The sequence below is a fragment of the Vicugna pacos genome, chromosome 5 (genome assembly GCF_048564905.1).
Source record: "Vicugna pacos chromosome 5, VicPac4, whole genome shotgun sequence".
NCBI lineage: Eukaryota > Metazoa > Chordata > Mammalia > Artiodactyla > Camelidae > Vicugna > Vicugna pacos.
Window position 1 is genome coordinate 64,707,348 of NC_132991.1, and position 18,944 is coordinate 64,726,291.

General features: G+C 39.4%; 2 long non-coding RNA genes across 2 annotated transcripts in view; one reads left to right on the plus strand and one right to left on the minus strand.

The window, feature by feature from the left end:
- Positions 1-18,944, minus strand: part of LOC116280580 (uncharacterized) — a 60,146-nt gene that overhangs the window by 14,203 nt on the left and 26,999 nt on the right. The window lies entirely within an intron of this gene.
- LOC140696638 (uncharacterized) overlaps positions 1-18,944 on the plus strand; it is a 31,092-nt gene that overhangs the window by 3,017 nt on the left and 9,131 nt on the right. Inside the window, exon 2 of the long non-coding RNA XR_012073145.1 lies at positions 5,283-5,387. This is a non-coding gene — a long non-coding RNA (uncharacterized lncRNA). The remainder of the gene's footprint in view (positions 1-5,282; positions 5,388-18,944) is intronic.

Genomic DNA, 18,944 nt, shown 5'->3' on the forward strand with positions numbered 1-18,944 from the left:
GTTCACCTTATTGCTGGTGAAAATTATAACGAGCAGACTGGATACAGATCAGCACAACCCAGGGGCAGCTGGTTGGTAGGTTCTGGTTTTTAGCAATGCCACTAAAATGAGTTTTCTTTAATTATATGATGCCTTAAAGGAGAATCATGGTAAGAATTACCTTTTTTAAAAAAAAAACATAAAACTTATCCTGTTGTGTGGGACATCACCAAGATTTTTGTAAGCTCTTTTTATCACCGGACACCTTACTGGGTTTAAGAGAGTCCTCTAAGAAAAGGAGAGGGAGTTGTTACTCATTTCACAGCAGAAGCTGCCAGTGCCACAGGCCCTCAGGTGTCCCCTGGGCAAACCTGGGGTCAGCACTGACCTGAAACCTCCCTTGACTCCAGCTTCCATCTGCAGCCATGAGCTTGATTCAGCAGTTCTTCCTAAACTTTGCTTCTCTTGCTCAGTAGTTGGGTCTCACCCTCTCCTGATTCCTCGGTGTCTCAGTTCCCCCACCACTGAAATTCCCACACATGTCACTGCCCTCTCACCATAAATCTTCCCCGTTTTTCCTGAAATGAATCTACGTGGGCTTTCACATGAGCCAACTGCACATTTATCACCTCGATTATATTGACCATTGGCCACAATCTCCTAAATCGTAACAGACGAGCCAGTGTGATTCATGCAGGAATGGTAGGAATGACTGTGGCAAATCTTCGGAAAGACAAACATTACTTGGTACCTCATTTGTGATGGGAAAATATTCTAGCATCTAAACGGCATCTGAATTTATTAGCTTGGCGTAGCTATAATATAACCACTAGTGTATGGGGTTTTTTTTCTCACAGTCCGCTAACAGCTTTATTGCATGTTAGCCGTTGTCATTTATTGCTTCCTGAGACTATAAAAAGTGAAAAGAGCATGTTATGCCTTGACTGGCTGACTTAGATTTGTGATTTATTTGATCAGAAATGTGCCCTCTAACCACAGCACTTCAATTTATGGTCACAGTTGATTTGACAGTAAATGAAAAAACAAAAAAACACATAATTAGACAGCACTTAGGAAATCGAGCTGCTTCCCTAAGTTAGAGTTTCTAATTGGTCGTTATTTTAGCCCCAAACTCTGCTGGAGTTTGGATTTTTTTCTTTTCTTTTTTTACCCTGGAACTTTATAAAAGTGATATAGATAAGTCAAAAGGGCGAACTTGGTAATGAAAAGGTCATGAGGTCTCTTCGCATCGCTTCAGCCTGAGGAGAAGGATCTGTCTAGGGTCACACTTTTGTGTGTAAGGAGCAGGAAAGAGCCGGAGGACAAAAGGGACGGGGCTGTGAGCAAGTCTTTGGTACAAAGATGAAAACACCTGCGGCGGTGACAGAAAGTGGACCGAGAGGAGAGAGGCCTGGTCCTCGGCTCTGGGCACACAAACAGCGGTGCAGCATCAGTCTGAAGGGAACAAAAGAAAAACAGACTCCAAGGTCGTGACACCAACGGGTGGCTGGCGCATAATGTCGGTAGGGATGGTTAGGGTAGACTAAAGAGGACAGCAGCTGAACTTGACAGAAAAAAATAACTATGAGTGGGATTTGTAGTGATTTACTTGCAGTACTTAGCAGATGTTCGAGCTCTCTTTTAAATCTTCTCCGCTTTTTTTTAATCAAAGGCTTGGCTGAGGCCGAGATAACGACTGTTGTGAGAAAAGGTGGGAAATTTAGAGTTTGGCGCTTACAGGTCCTTATGCAGAAATCCCAGGAAAATCCTGGGTAGACACAGTATAAAGAGATGAGAGGCATTAACAAAGACAGCAGCTGAAAAATGATGAGGTGATCAAAAGACAAGCCACTGGACACACTTCAAGTGCAATTTCTCCTAGCATTTGAATCTTTTAAAATCTCACTATCCACAGGCAGTTGTCAAAAAACATAATTTATTTTCCATTTAGTGACTGACAAAGGGCTATCAATTCTTCATGTAGGGCCATGTGATGTTTACCTTTCTGTTAGAGCAACCTGACTGGGGTAATGGGTGCCCAGGTAGCCAGCAAAACACTTTTCTCGATGTGTCTGTGACAGTGTCTCTAAAAAGGCTTAGCATTTGGTTCAGTAGACTGAGTACAGATCTGCCCTTACCAGGGTGAGTGGGCATCATCCAATCTGTTGAGGATCTGAATAGGACAAAAAAGGCAATGAAAGGGCAAAATCTTGGCTCTCTCATCTTGAGCTTGAATGTCCATCTTCTCCTGCCCCCAGACATTACAGCTCCTGGTTCTCAGGCCTTCACACTCCAGGATTTACACCAGTGCCTCCTCCCCCCAACCCATCCCCTACTTTGCAGGCTTTTGGACCCAAACTGAATTATTCCACCAGCTTTATTGGTTCTTCAGCTTGCAGCGTGCAGATTGTGGGACTTCTCTTCCTCTAAAACTGTGTGAGCCAATTCATACAATAAATCTTCTCTTCAGTTCATCCAACCATCCATCCATCCATCCATCCTACTGGTTTGTTTCTCTGGAGAACTCTAATACAGGCCATTTCTTCATATAAAAACTATTCTACCACAGGGAGAATATGAAGCACACTGAAAAGTATGGCCAGGTTTCTCTTCCCCTTCCATTCTATGTCCTTTCCTTCCCTTCTCCTCTCTTCCTAAGCAATTCAGTCTTAAAGCCATTAGGTGAGACAAAGCAGGGTATGTGTCTGCGGAAGCAGGGATGAAGCGTGGCGAGCCATGCTGGTCCAGTGTGGGGTGCTGGAGTCTGAGCAGAGAGAAGAAGGGCCAGCCGGGTATGAATGTCACAGCCCCAGTGGAGTACAGAGAACACTCCATGGAGGAGCGGCCTGGTGTAGTGGAGGTGGAGGTCTTAGCTTAACTAGGGTAAGGGGGTAGGGTTGCCAGATTTAGCCAAGGAAAAAGAGACAACAAAACAAAACATGACACCCAATTAAATTTGAATTTCAGATAAACAGTGAATAGTTTTCAGTACAAATATGTCTCCAATCTTGCATGAATTGTTTGTAGTTTATCTGAAATTCAAATGTAACTGGACATCCTGTATTTTACCTAGCAACATTGCGAGGAAGGCACTGACAGAGGGCGGCCTGGTGTGGGGAGCCGGAGTTCAAGTAGGGTGAGGAGGGCCTCTGTGAGGAAGGGGGCAAGTGGCTCAAAATGGGGAGTCAGAGCTGGAGCAGAGAAAGAGGACAGTGGCACAGGAGACGGGGCAGCAGAGGAGGCATGAAATTCTCAGGAAGTCAAAGTGCCTGCAGGGCGACACTCCCTCCGAAGGCTCTCGGGAGAAGCCTTCCTTGCCTCCTCCAGCTTCAGGAGGCTACAGGCATTCCTCGGCTTGTGGCTGCAGAACTGCAGTCTCTGCCTCTGTCCTTCCATGGCCTTCCCCTCTTCTTTCTGTGTGTCCCTCTTCTGTGTGTATCTTTTATAAGACGCCTGCCATTGGATTTAGGGTCCACTCAGAAAATCCAAGATGATCTCATTTTGAGATCTTAGTTATATCTGCAAAGCCTCCTTTTTCAAATAAGGTCACATTCACAGGTACCAGGGGCTGGGATGTGGACATGTATTTTGGGGGACCACCATTCAATCCACTATAGTTACATAACGGGGAGTTGATCAAATAAGCAAATACTCTAAATATAATGGCAACCTGGTTTTTCCTGCTGGAGAACAATATGAAAAGACATTGGATTGGAATTAGGTGTGTCAGTGTGAACTTATGGTCTTCAGTATATAAGTAAAGAAATAATTCTAGATGAAAATGTCTACCAATGTGTATGTGTGTATGCTTTCTACTGGCCAGCAACATCCCCATAGCAACGAACATACTTAGCACACAGGTCTTGGCTTCTAAATGCCATTTCCCACAAAGGGAATCCGGTTTTCTTGGAGAAATGGCTAATTCCAGAGCTGATGAAGGAAAAGTTCAAGGCAATCCTAGAACATTTTATTGTACCAGAAAACAAAGAGGTTTTCAAAAAATAAAGGGGACATGTCAAAATGACACAGAAGACAGCTTGAATAGGCTCCCAGCTGCCAAACTGGGGTCAATTTGAGCATCAGCAGAAATAATGATAATGAATTATAATCAAATGAATAAAATAAGAATCCATGACTCCATACTGATCTAAATGAATGAATGAATAAATTAAAAGTTTGATGAGAAATAGAATGTTTTCTTAGATCCAGAGTACCTCCCTACAAAGTATTTATTAATGAAGAAGCATGGCAGATACCACCTTAACCAAATGATCAACGTGAACACCACTGGTAATGGGACAAATTTAAGTCATGCACCACTTGGCAGACTGTGAAGAGGAAAACTCAGCATCAGTTCTGTGCTTTTCTTGTCAAAGATTCATAATAAATTTAAGTTTAATCATGAGGAAATATCAGTTAAACCCAAACTGACAAAATAACAAAATAATGGGCCTGTACCCTCCCAGAGTATCAAGCCCATGAGATCAAGAAAAGGCTGAACTAACGTTCCAGTATGTGGGAGACTAGAGACATGACAACTACACACAATACCTGACTCTGAATTGGATGCTTTTGCTATAAACGAGATATTGGGACAATTGGCCAGACTTGAATGGGGACTACAAATCATTAGGTGGTAGTAGTGTACCAATGTTAAGTTCCAGATTTGAGTTGTTATTTTATGGGTAAGTGGGAGAGTGTTCTCATTTGCAGAAAAGCACACAGAGAAATTCAGGGGGTGATGTGGCATCAGGTTGATGATTTACTCTCAAATGATTAAAGAAAAGAAAATTCTTTGAACTGTACTCTCAACCTTTCTGTAATTGTTTCAAAATTTAAATCTGCTATTTCAAAATTTAAAAAATGAACAAGTACAGTCAGAAAGCCCAAGAGTTATGTTTATATACGTCCACTGCAGCACTGTTTATAATATCAGGAAACTAAAAGCAATAAAAAAGGTGTAACAAATTTGTATGGGATGATCTCAACTTTGTTTAAGAATACAGAAAAATGATAATAAAGGAAATGCATGAGAATGTTAAGATTACGTGTATCTTCATGGAGGAACTATGATTTTGCCTTTTTTGCAGGGGCATGCATTGTATACAGAGAGAATGTGATGCTTCACTAGGACTAGATAGTAGAATTTAATTATAAAGTAAATAGAAGTGAGGAAAGGGATTAGATGAAATAGTATAAAGTAAATAGTAGAACTGAACAATACAGTGAAATTGCATACAAATGTCTTTAATTTCTGACAAGTCAACTATGCACCCTCAAATTGTATTTTTCGTACAAACTAGGCCTGAAATGCAAGCCAACAACTTTACTTGTTGCCTAGCAAGAGAAACAGTGATGGGCTCCAATGCTGTCGGAAAAACTGGCCATGCCGGACTTATTAAGAAATGGTAAAGAATATACTAATCCTGACTGTTACAATGCCCTGGGCAATTCAAGGGCTTTTCCAGAGTGATTTTCACAGAACAGACACAATTTTCATTTGACTTGCTGTGTAGGATGTAACCTTTGGTTAAGAAGTGACTCTAGCTTTGATTTTAGGTTAAATTTTAACATTTACTGTAATTCCTTCCAAGGGTCTTAACTAAAGAGTCTAAATTAAAAAAAAATTAAGGTCTGGTTCACATAGCATAAAAATCTGGTTTTAATGATCAGTTTTTAACATAGTGCAGGATATCCACAGTGAAAAAAGAATTCTCATTTCAAATAAGTCTACAAATTTGTCTAAAAGAAAAGGAAATTCAGATTTTTAACATTTGGAAAGAAAAGTGATTAGATGGAACCAATGGGAAAAGCTCTGGCCCTGTTCTTAACAACAATGGTAGCGACTCATCTGAGCCTGGCTACCTCAGCCAAAGTAGAAGTAAACAAAGTTTATCTTTAGTGGCACTCCCCCGCAACACACACACACACACACACACACACACACACACAGAGAGTCCTTTTTCTCCTTGTCTCTCTCTTTGGCTTCCCTGCCCCCTCACTTCTTTTTCCCTACCTCTGGACAGACTCCCTTTCCCCCGACTCAGAAACCACCTCTGGGGCGAAGCTGCACTTGACTACGTGTTAGATCCTGAACAATTTCACAGCCTCTCTAAACCTCACTTTCCTCCTGGTCAAATGGCTGTAAGAGAAGCTCCAGCTCCGTAAGGACGTTGGAATATTTTTAAAGGTATTAATGTGATGTGCTTTTCATTAATCCTTTAGTGTTACTTCTCTTTTGTATGAATTTCACGAACAAACGCAGTGGCCTAAAACAACACACTTTGGTAACTCACAGTTGTTAAGGTTAGGAGTCTAATGTGGGTCTCACTGGGCTACGATCAAGGTGATGACAGGGCTGTATTCCCTGCGGAGGCTCGGGGGTGAATCAGTTTCCTTGAATTTTCAGCTTCTGGAGGCTGCTGGCCTTCCATGGCTCGTGGTCCCCCTCTGTCCATCCCTCCAAACTCTGCTTCTATGGTCGCCTCTCTTTCTTTGACCCCCTTGCCTTCCTTTTATACATAAGGACTCTTGTGGTTCCACCTGATAATCCAGGATAACCTCCCCATCTCAAGATCCATAGCTTTAATCTGCAAAGTCCCTTTTGCCATGTAAGGTGACATACTCGGTCACGGGTATCTCTGGGGGAGGCATTATTCTGCCTACCGCACTTTCCCTTTCCTCCCATATTTCTTAACCCCGAGGAGTTCCCTAACCCCGCCTAAACCTCCCTTTCCGGCTTGCGTTCTCTCAGGTCTCCTACTCGTGCCTCCACACTTCCAGCTATTACCTTCTCTTCCAGTTTAAACACTACCTGTTCCACAAGTCCCAGTCAAATTGTGACTCCTTTGGTAAAGCCTTCCCAGGGCATCCAACTTACAGACATAGCGTCCTAAACCCCACTGCACATAGTAGCTGCACCATTCATTTGGCAAACACCCTGCCTTCTTGCCCTGTATTCGTGGCACACAGGTGCTGCATACACGTTGAAAGAATGAATAAATCTCCACCACCATACTGTAAGAAATTGACAGCTATGTCTTTTTTTTTCCATTTCAGTTTTATTGAGATGTAATTAACATATAACGTTGTGTTAGTTTAAGGTGTACGATGTGATGATGTGATAAACATATATCTTGCAAAATGATTACCACAATAAGGTTAACATATCAGTTGCCCAACATAATTACCATTTTTGTGTGTGTGTGTGAACATTTAAGATCTACTCTCTTAGCAATGTTCAAGTACATAATACAGTATTGCTAACTATATCACCAAGCTGAACATTAGATCCTCAGAACTTATTCATCTTATAACTGGAAGTTTGGACCCTTTGACCAACATCTCCCCATTTCCCCCACCCCGCAGTCTCTGGCAGCCACCAATCTACTTTAAGAACCATGTCTTATGCTACTTTCTAATCCAGCACTGAAGAGTGGTCAAGGGGAGATACATGGCAATGATGAAAAGATAAAGACTGTCCAGGAGCCTCAAGAAGGAAACATTCCCAGGGTCCCATCTGCTTCCTTAGTTCAGAGCAACACCACCTTACCTCCTACAAAAACATCTAGGGTGAGGGGTCTTTATTCTCTTTAGGTTGGTGTCAGTGACAATCTTTGGTAACTACGTTTCCTGGACTCTTCCTGCCCAACTTCTCACGCTCTCTTGATTTGATACCCATGTGTATGGCCAGTAGACCCTCTTACACAAACACAAAAGGTACCTCTGAGAAGTGAGAGGCCACAATGGCCTGGGGAGGGTAGTGTACACGTGAGAAGTGGGAGGAGTCAAGCCCTCTCATTCTGCCTCAGGATGCCGTTCTTCAATGTCTATGGCCTGCCTTGTTTGCACACCACTAGTATATTATTTACTGGCTGACTTAGTTTTCATTGTTTAAAGGGTTTTGGAAAGGGGGCTTCTGGGATTCTGTCTTACCCCTCAAGACAATATCACTGTTTCATGTGTAATTCTTTCTATGAGGATCACTTCCTGTAAGTAAATGTTTTTACTCTTCTATTAATATTTTGAAAAAATATCTTTATCAGCAGTTTCTTTATCAGCTAATAACAGCATCCATCAGGCAGTTCTTCCCAAACAAGGAAAAGGGATACAAAAACTTCTTGGTTACTACCGTCCTTATGATTTTAACTACCAAGTCTCAAGTTCACATCAGTATACACGTCACAAAATGCTATTTGTTGTCTCACATTTTTGACAGATAAGTTGAAACCTATGTATATAGTTCAGCAAAGAATTAATTATGAACACTTTGCTGGGTTTTTGAGAAATAAATAGATGAATAAGAAACAGTTCTGGCCAGCCAAGGAAGATAAGACATGAACACAAAAACCTGCACATGAACTATTTCAGGCATCCCTTCTGACTCACCGCTAGTGAAAGATTGGGCCTAAGACCAAGAAAAATTAAATTCTAGGTTAAAAAAAAAAAGGCCTTTCAACTTACTGGGCAAACAACCAAAATTACAGACGACTCAGGTTTCAGATAACATTACAAAGAATCTTTACTGATTGTAAATTTGCTCTTCCAGTAATATAAAACTTTTTCTGTGTTTATATTTACTGTTCCATTTCTGTGACTGTGTTTCACAGTTGGGCAGACGTGGAGTTTTGCTTGTGTTCATCAAGAAGTTGAATTTGTAACTCCCCCCGCCTCCCTTTGGGGAAAAAAAAATCAGGAAGGAACTCAAACACAAGGCTTTTCCTCCCATTTTACATTCAAATACGTCTTACAGGAAATGAACAAATAGCGAATCTCAAATATAACATTGTGCCTCTATGCGCTGTAGCACAAAAAGAGCTTTACAGGAATTTTGTGTGTTCCGGAAGTTGAGATTTTTAAGGACAAATGTGGGGCTTGGATTTTCACTTCCTGCAGAATATAAATGCCAAATTCCTTAGTCTAACATTCAAGATCTCCAAAATCTCATCCCAACTCACTTCCAGTCTTCTCTATGTCCATCCTTACTCCGTGAACCCAGCAACATCCACGAACCATGTTGAAGAATTTTATCTCCAAACCTTTTTTTGCCCTTTGAAGTGCCCTTCTATCTTTCCTTTCTGCCCAATCCCACTGCCAAAAAAATTTGTTTTTCAAGGTACATCTTCAAAGAAAAGGCATTCATGAAGCAAGCTACAGATCATCTCCAAGTTGGAATTTCCCCCTTTCTTGTGTTTTCATAATTTCCAATAATTAAGGGTTATAGCTTCTGTAATGAGGAATAAAAACTAAAAACTACTTAACAGCTTATCTAATAAAACTTAAAACTATTTAATAGCTTCTCTAATAAAACTTGAACATAGCTCTTTGGAAAGGGCAAGAAATTTCTTTCAGTACCAAAAAGGTACATTCATACCTTTAAATGTTTTCACTAATAAGAAAAAAGAGCTAGAAATGCCGGCCAGCATAGGAAACAGTAACAAAATAGAGTTGTCCTATGTCCTATGGATAAATTATTACTTTCAAAAATAATGGAAAAGAGGGGAGAAAGTGATTAAAAAGCTAGAATTATCTTAAAAAATGAACATGACCTACAAGAAGGAAATCAAAAACATTTTAATGGAAGATTTAAAAAATGATGTATTAATGTAGACATACTCTTGAAAAATGTCTTCAAATTAATATGTTGGTTTAATGCAAGTACTAATAAAAACTCCAATATAATTTTTAAATTTAAAAAATGAAATAAAGTTTATTGAGAAAAGCTAAACAGGCATGAATTAGAACACATTTTGAAAAACAAAGAATAATGCAGTAGGATTAGTCCTACCTGCTACCAAAACATATAAAAGCTGCAATAATCACAGCAGAATGCTTTTGAAAGATGACCATAGAGGTAAATTAACAGAACAGAAGAGACAGACCAGAAATAAATCTTATTATATACAGTACTTTAGGAAATGATAATGAGAAAAGAAAGGACTTTTCAATAAATGGTGCTGAGAAAATTTTAGCTCTTTTGAGAAGTTCATACTTCCTTATTTCATACTTCATAGTAAATGTGTTCTAAGTAGAATTTATAAACTAAAGATTTGGGGAAGCGATAAACCGGGTGTTCAGGATTTATAGATACTAACTACTATACATAAAATAGATAAACAACAAGGTCCTACTATACAGCACAGGGAACTATAGTCAATAGCTTGTAATGGCTTATCATGAAAAAGAATATGAAAAGGAATATATACATACATATATATATCAATGAATCACTATGCTGTACACCAGAAATTAACACAACATTGTAAATCAACCAAACTTAAATAAGAAAAGCTAAAGATTAAAATAAAATAGTAAAATCCTTAGACAAAGTAGAAAAAGTGAATATTTATTCACTGTCTGGAGGAAAGAATTATTTAAGGTTAGAAGTATGAAGAGGAATCCAAAGAGGATGAAGTAAAATTTTATCACATGAGTTTCAAAGTTTTGCATGTTAAATGTAAACGGAAGTAAACAACTGATGTCTGGTCAAGTGGTGCAGGAGCTTCGGGCTCTGATAAAACGCTCCCTTCCCTTTACTGCCCACAAGCATTCCAAACACATAGTAACAATAAGTAGGATATAAAAATTAAAAAATCAAAATGATATCATTGGGTTCAAAAAAGGAAACAAAAGCAAAATAAACAAATGGAACCTAATTAAACTTAACAGATTTTTTGCACAGCAAAGGAAACCATTGACAAAATAAAAAGACAACTTACTGAATGGGAGGAAATATTTCCAAATGATATGACTGATAAGAAGTTAATGTCCAGAATATATAAATAGCTCATACAACCCAACATCAAAAAAACAAACAAACTAATTTAAAAGTGGGCAGAAGACCTGAAGAGACATTTTTCCAAAGAAGACATATAGATGGCAAACAGGTACACAAAAAGATGCTCAACATCACTAGTCATCAGAGAAATGTAAATCAAAACCACAATGAGATATCACCTCACACCTGTCAGAACGGCTATCATCAAAAAGACCACAAATAACAAATGTTGGCAAGGATGTGGAGAAAAGGGAACCCTTGTACACTGTTGGTGAGAATGTGAATTAGTGTAGCCACTGTGGAAAACAGTATGGAGTTTTCTCAAAAACTAAGAATACAGTTTCCATATGATTCAGCAATCCCACTTGTGGGTATATATCTGAAGAAAATGAAAACACTAATTCAAAAAGATGCATGCATCCCCATGTTCATAGCAGCATTATTTATAATTGTCAAGATATGGAAGCAACCCAAGTGTCCATCAACAGATGAATAAATAAAAGACCTGATAAATACACACACACACACACACACACACACACACACACAAAAACACACAATGGAATACTACTTAGCCATAAAGAAGAATTAAATTTTGCTTTTGCAATAACATGACTTATGCTTAGTAAAAAAGTCAGACAGAGAAAGAGAAACACTGTATGTTATCACTTATATGTGGAATCTAAAAATAAAACAAATGAACAAATGTGGCAAAACAGAAACAGATTCATAGATATATAGAACAAACTAGTGGTTACCAGTGGGGAGAGGGGAAGGGGGCTGGAGCAAGACAGGTTAGGGGATTAAGAAGTACAAGGTACTACATATAAAATAAACACACTACAAGGGTATATTGCACAGCACAGTGAGTATAGCCAGTATTAAACAATAACTTTAAATAGAGAATAATCTACAAAAATTTTGAATCACTATGTTGTATGCCTGAAATTATTATAATATTATAAATCAACCTTACCTCAATAAACAAATGAACAAACAAAAAATAGAAATATAAACAGCACCATGGAACATTTAACAAAAAATACCACAGTGAAGGGGGCTGAATCGCAGCTGTATCCCTACTGGCCTTCTCTCCCATGTCCAAGGCTTCAGCTCCCAGAGGTACAACCACACACAGAGAGCACTGAGGATGAGGATTAGGACTAGGGCTCCCTCTAGTTATAGGACACTGAGAAAAAGAGTGGTCTCAGCCATTGCTTACACGTACTTATAGGGAGCTGCAGATGTTGGGAAGTAGGAATTCAAAGACACACCTGATACAGTAAAAGCCTCTGTGATATCTGCAGTATCAAAGGAAGTCAGGAATACCAAAATACTACCACGTACCCAGTTCTGAACCGGGGGTCCCAGGTGCTATGTGGCAAAAGCAATACTGTCAGATAGGAAGGGGTAAACATGGAGGGAAAGGAAAAGAGAGGAAATAAACAAAAGACTAAAAAACTTTCTACCAAAAATGAGCCTTCTGCAAAATAAAATTCCAAAACCACATTAGAATAGCTAACATTAGAAAGACTTTGAACGCTGCCCCAGCTGGACCCCAATTCACTTCAGGTAAAATTAATTTTATGGAACTGTTTGATAAGGAATTGGAAAATAAATGTGCTGATGATGCTCAAAGAAATCAATGAAGATAATCTTTCCATTAAAAAAGAACAAAAGTATGAAGCAAAAAGAAATAAATAATGAAACAAGATATAGGCAGATGTTTTGAAAAAGAAACAAATAGAAAAAAATACAAACGTTAAAATAAAAAAAAAAGAAAAAGAAAGAATGAACTTTAGGCTGGAAGTATGTGAAGAGAGGACTACTGATTTGGTGGAAGGAATTCACTCAGTTCATGGTCAAAGACAGTAAAGGTACAGAAGTGAAAGAGGCCAGTCTATGAAGACTGCGCACTGAAACTGGCACAGTCACTTTCATTTATTCTGCTGATCACAGCAGGTGCAGAACCTACCTAGATTGAAGGGAAGGGTCATAGACTCCACCTCTCGATGAGAGGAGTGACTGAGAATGGGCAGCCATCTCTAATCTGCCAAAGGATGGCCAAACAAATGGATAGTCTCCATTATCCCAGTGGATAGGTTGCCACTGGGATGAGTCACTGGCAATTTTTGTCTTTGTTCTGCCTGAGTTCTGTCTCCATGTGAGTGTGACTGTCTTGGCCAAGGGGACATGCAACAGGGGAGGGGAGGCATAGTTCCCCAAAAGAAAATCAAGTTGTTCTTACTAGAAAAAAAGATGAATGGATGCTTTAGAGGTAAAAACAATGTCCGCTTCAGACATTTATCATTTGTTTTAAATCTATTTTTGTCCAATGTGAGAATCTTCACACAAACCCATGCCCTCCCTCCATACCCTTTACACCCAAACTTATTGTCTGTGTCTCTTATTTTATTCAAATAACAAATGGTTGCTTGTAGTGATGCTAGGCAGGCCCAGCCTAAGCTCTGCATGGGGGATGGAAGAAGAATCAGCCCCAGAGCTTGCCTGCAAGTTGTCCACTCTTGAGTAGGGGGAGAAGAGAGAAACAGTGGCATCAGAGAGAAAGGAGGAGGTGCCATAAGAGGCATGGATAAAGTGTTCTGGAGGTTTAGAGGAGAGAGAGATTGCTTGCAGCTGCACCCTTAATCATACATTGCCTGACGTCTCTTCTATCATCATCTTGTCTGGTTATTAACTTCTGTATTGTAGAACAACAGCAAAGTAGGTACGCTGATTAATTCACGGAGCTTCTCCTTCCTCCGCATCCAGACCATCAGCTCCTCCGAGGCAGGGCTGGAGGACTCTGACAGGCAGATTGCAGGGGCCACTATCCGTAGACTTAAGAATGCGGGCTCCAATGGAAGAGAACATCAATAACATGCCATCCGAAAAGTCTATCCATGCTCATAAATAAAGACCTTTACTAGCTTACTAATACTTCTCCAATGCACTAAACAGAGTAAGAGATTAAAGGATTGCTTTTCTCCATGGCACTACCCCGCTTCCTTTTTCTGTCCTGGTAGGAAGAAATGTCTTTCTGTTGGCATCTCCTGCTTCCAATTACTGACATCTCAGTTGGGTGTGTTCTTCCACCTTGGCTATGTCAAGATGTCAGATAAAGGTGCTTGCCTGTCATCGTAACTCACACCGTGGTGATGGCTCTGGAAAGAGCTTTTACACACAGTAATCTCAGATTTCTTCATGGAAAGTTCTTTTGGTGTGTGCACCATTAGAGTATTGCCTTTTGGCATCACTTCCAAGTCTTTCTGAAAAACATATTATGTCTTCTTTTTTGTTTCTTATTTTTAAATGACAGATGGTTAGGAAATATCTTCTTCACTCTTATAATTATTTTCCTCAGTTTTCCCCCCATTAAATAGCAATTACCCTCATGCATAATCTTTCTAAGTAGTTATTTTCTAGCTCCTGAAGAGAATAATCACAGCGAAGGCATTCATCTTATGTGCTTCATGGTTTTTCTCAGCAGGAAATTTCTGTTGAATAGAGTTTGTACCATAGTAACTAACACAGACACTTAAACACGCTCGATAGCTAGTATTTTTTAAGCGGACCAAATTATCAGATGAAATGTTCATCTGTTTTACAAAGGGTGGTTTTCCTGGATTCTCTCCAAAAGTACCTTCAAAGAAAGTTAGATATGTGACTACTGTTCTTCAAATATTTTCCAAGGGAGAGGTGGAGTGAAAAAATTTTTCAATTACCTCTCATTTATACTGTGCTAAGCACTTTACAAAACATACAAATTATCTGCTTTCTGGAGAAGTAAAACTCCTCCTGGATTTATTTCTTGATGTTAGCAATATTGAAAAACAATTTAATTTACATTACACAAAAAAACTTTAGATAGACTTAACAATTAAACAGATAAATCAAGTCACAGCCAAGCAGCCGAAAACAGAAACAAGCAGCTATGGGATCTTTAGAGAAATTATAACTTATCCAAGCTTGGGAATGGTAAATGAAATATCAAAGGACAAAAACAAAGAGATTTAATGATTTGTAAATTATAAGATTAAAGATGATTTTAACAAGCAAGATTATTTCACCAAAGGTCATTCATGATTAATTTAGGATAAATTATTCTTGGCCTTTGGAATTCAGTAATGTCCGTATTTCACAAGTAATCCGTAAAGCCAATGACATAGAGAACAATGTTATTTTGAATCAAAATTCGAATTATGCTGAGAGTGTGGTACGCCTACCAGAGTCCCTCACTTGAAAGTACCCTATCTGACCCCCAGCACCTGAGCTTCAAGGTGGCCTTGTCCTTCTTATTCCCTTGTTGTGACACACTTCTCTCCAGAAGTCACACAGTAATGCATTTGTACAAAGGAAAGCATTTACGGCAATGGTTCTTCTCAAATGTGGAGATTCAAAAAGGTTTCACCCAGGTTATATCTCTGGAGAATGATATCATTGCTGGGAAATTCCACAGAATGGAGATAATAGAAAGATAAACGGGAAGTTGCTGAATTTCTAGAGATACTGCCTGAATCATGACTCTCTCTAATTAGCTCTAGGAAAATTGCAACTTTGAGTATGAGTAACAGTATTCAAGGGAATCAATCAATCAATGCTACTGTTAAAAAAAAGAAAGAAAAGAATAAAAATAAAAGAAGGAGGGAGACAGAGAGGCAGAGGACTCTGTCCCAGTCAGACAGAGCAACAATCACAAGCAGTCAGTGTGATTCCTGACAGGGAGCCCTGTTGACTCAAATGATCTCTCCAGGCAAAATTAACAGCATGCCCAGCTGGACAATACCCTGAATTGCCCAGGCGAACAGTGTCGGAGGTTACACACCTCAGGAATGACAATAGCGGTTCCCAGCCACACCTGCATTCCTGCATGCTGTCACAGCTCCTTCCTGCTTCTCTCTGAGCTTGTCACATTATCATTAACCCATATCTGGACCATGACAGGCTCTCCAGCTGGTCCCTCCAGGCTCCTCCAGCCTGTACCATGGCCAATCCATCAAACACTTCCCCATGAGGTTGCTGTCTAAAATGCTAGTGTGGCCATGTCCCTCCCAGCTTTAAAATGTTTCAGGGAATGGCCGATTGCCTTGAAGAGACTTCCCAATTCTTTCTTCCTTTTTTTTTTTTGTTATTGTGGTTAAAAAAAAACCATGACATTTACCATTGTGACCACTTTAAGTGTACAGTACATTGGTATTAAGTATGTGCATGCTGTGCAATAGATCTCAAACTTTTCCATCTTGCAGAACTGAAGTTCTGTACCCATTAAACAACTCCCTATTTCCCCTCCTCCCAGTCCTTGATAATCACTATTATACTTTCTGTCTCTATGAGTTTAACAACCTTAGATTCCTCTTAGGTAGGATCATGCAGCATTTGCCCTCTTGTGACTGCTTATTTCACTTAGCATAATGTCCTCAACATTCATCCAAGCTGTAGCATGTGACAGGATTTCCTTCCTTTAAAGACTGGATAATATCCCACTACATGTATACACCACATTTTGTTCAGCCATTCATCCATTGATGGACATCTGGGTTGCTGCCATCTCTTGGCTATTGTGAATAATGCTGCTGTGAGCAAAAGTGTGCAAATACCTCTTCGAGATCCTGCTTTTAGTTCTTCTGGATGAATACCAAGAAGTGGGATTGCTAGATAATATGATAATTCTCTTTAATTTTTTGAGGAAACTCCATATTGTTTTCCATAGTGGTTACACTATTTTACATTCCCACCAACAGTGCACAAGTGTTCCAATTTCTCCACATCCTCACCAACACTTATTATGTTGGTCCCCCCTTATCTGTGGTTTCACTTTCCACGGTTTCACTATCTGTGGTTATCCATGGTCAACCAAAGTCCAAAAATATTACATGGAAAAATTCCAGAAATAAACAATTAGTAAGTTTTAAATTTCCAGCCGGTTTGAGTATCATGATGAAATCTTTAGCCATCCTGCTCTGACCTACACAGGACGTGAATCATCGCTTTGTCTACCCCTTAGTCACTTAATAGCCATCTTGGTTATCAGATCAACTGCCATGATATCTCAGTGCTTGTGTTCAAGTCACGCTTATTTTACTTAATAATGGTTCCAAAGTGCAGGAGTAGTGATGCCGGCAGAGATGTGGCCATCCTCTGGTGATCAGTGAAACTAAGCATATTTTCATGTTTGTTGGCCATTTGTATGTCTTCTTTGGAGAAATGTCTTGTCAAGTCCCTTGTTTTTCAATCTGGTTTTTTATTTTTCTCTCTTTGAGTTGCTACTCGTCATTCTTAAGCACTGTCTACACCCTTCCTGATCCAATCTGGTTGTAAGCCTCATTTCCCTTCTCTCCTTACCTTGCACACCTCTCTTTGGTGAGCTCAGTTCCTAGAAGTTCCCCATTGGAGGAGCAGCACTATTGACACCTCCATGTGCTGTTCCTGACAGGGTGCTCCCCTCCCCACCCCCAAACACATCTTGACCGCTGGGGCAAAATTGACTTCTGTCAGAAAGAAAAATTACTTTGAGGGAATTACCTTTGAGAAGCCTTCTCTCACTGTGTCCTGTAGTCCACCTACTACCCCCTCCAAAGAGAACCAAGTTCTCCATCTCCTGGACTATCAATCCTGTGTTCAGAGCTGATCACATGGACTTGTGATTTTTATTATTACCTGCCTCTCCTATGAGATGATAAGTACCTTAAGGTCAGTGCCAATCCTATTTAATATTCAGACTCTGATGCCAAGCAGGGAGACTACTACGGAATCTGTATAGTTAAATATTTTTTGAAGGAAGGGAGGGGAGGAAGAAGGAAGTCTGGTGAGCAGGTGAGCAAGGAGGCGCCAAGGGAAACTCATAGCCAGGCTTCTCCTTTGTGCCCTGTGCTGCCCAGTATTTTTGTCCAGGACTAGAGAACCCTGAAGACCTGGTCACCCAGGCTGCTGCACTCAGGTTCCGCCTGAACCCCTGTCTGAACATCCCAACGCTGAAATGGCTCAGTACTCACCAAGGTCACCCTCTACTTCCAGCTGCAGGGTTCAAAATGGGAGTTTAGATCTAGGGACTGCAAATGATGGTCCAGTACCATCTGGCAAATATACTGATCAAGTCTTAGATTATTGAGAAAACTATCCTTTATGAAGCATCTACTCCATGCCAGCCAACAAGCCAAGGCCCTCAGATTTGTTATCACATTTCAAACTTTTTTCCATCCTCTGGGAACTTTGTTATTATCCCCACTTTTCAAATGAGGAAAATGAGACCCGACCAGGATACTAGTCAAGTTTACTCCTAAGGCTGTGCTCTGATTATTATATCATGACACCCAAGGTCGGAGTCCTTTTAGATTTTATGACAGACGTGGTCCACTGTTGTCGTAATCGTTTGTTATTATCTGCTGTGTGCTTCATGGACTAAGAGTCTTTTAGGCCTGGCAGATATCTTAAAGAACATCTCGTCTAATCCCCTTAATTTACAAATGAGGAAGCTGACAATTGACATGATTTATAAACCATACAGTGAATAGAATGATATAAATCATGCTCTGTAAAGATGTTTTTTCTATTTGATTTTTAAGTGTTTTTTTTCCTGAATATAAAAGCAATGCAAGCTCAGTGCTGAAAAACTGAAAAACTGAAAATTAAATAACATAAAAATGAAAGATAATTCACAATTTATATTCTAATAATCCTAACACATTGATAAACATGGTTTAAGACTTAGTTCATTCGTACCTCATTTTAGGCCTTAGAAAACAGATGTATTTATTTGGTGAATGGTTATATATTTGTATATATATCACACATGCACATATATAGTTAACATGTTCTTTATAAAATATGGTACCCTTCTCACTGAATATTATATATTTTCTTATTTTATTAAAATTCTTTATTAATATTCTCAAATGATGGAAAGGATTTTTACTATAACCATAAAACTACTACTTTCTCATTGGGGAAGTATTTTTAAAAATATATACATCCCAAATAAAACTGCCTAATATCCATCACCAAGAGATAACAAGCATTAATGGTTTTTTTTTTTTTGAGGGAAGAGTGTCTTTTTGCTGTTCATATGTGTGTATATAATAGAGACAAATGGAACATACATTTTCAACCCTTGACATATTTTTGCCAAATTGCTTTCCATGAAGTTTTTCTTACTTAAGTTAACAGAATCAATGAATGAAAATGTTCACCT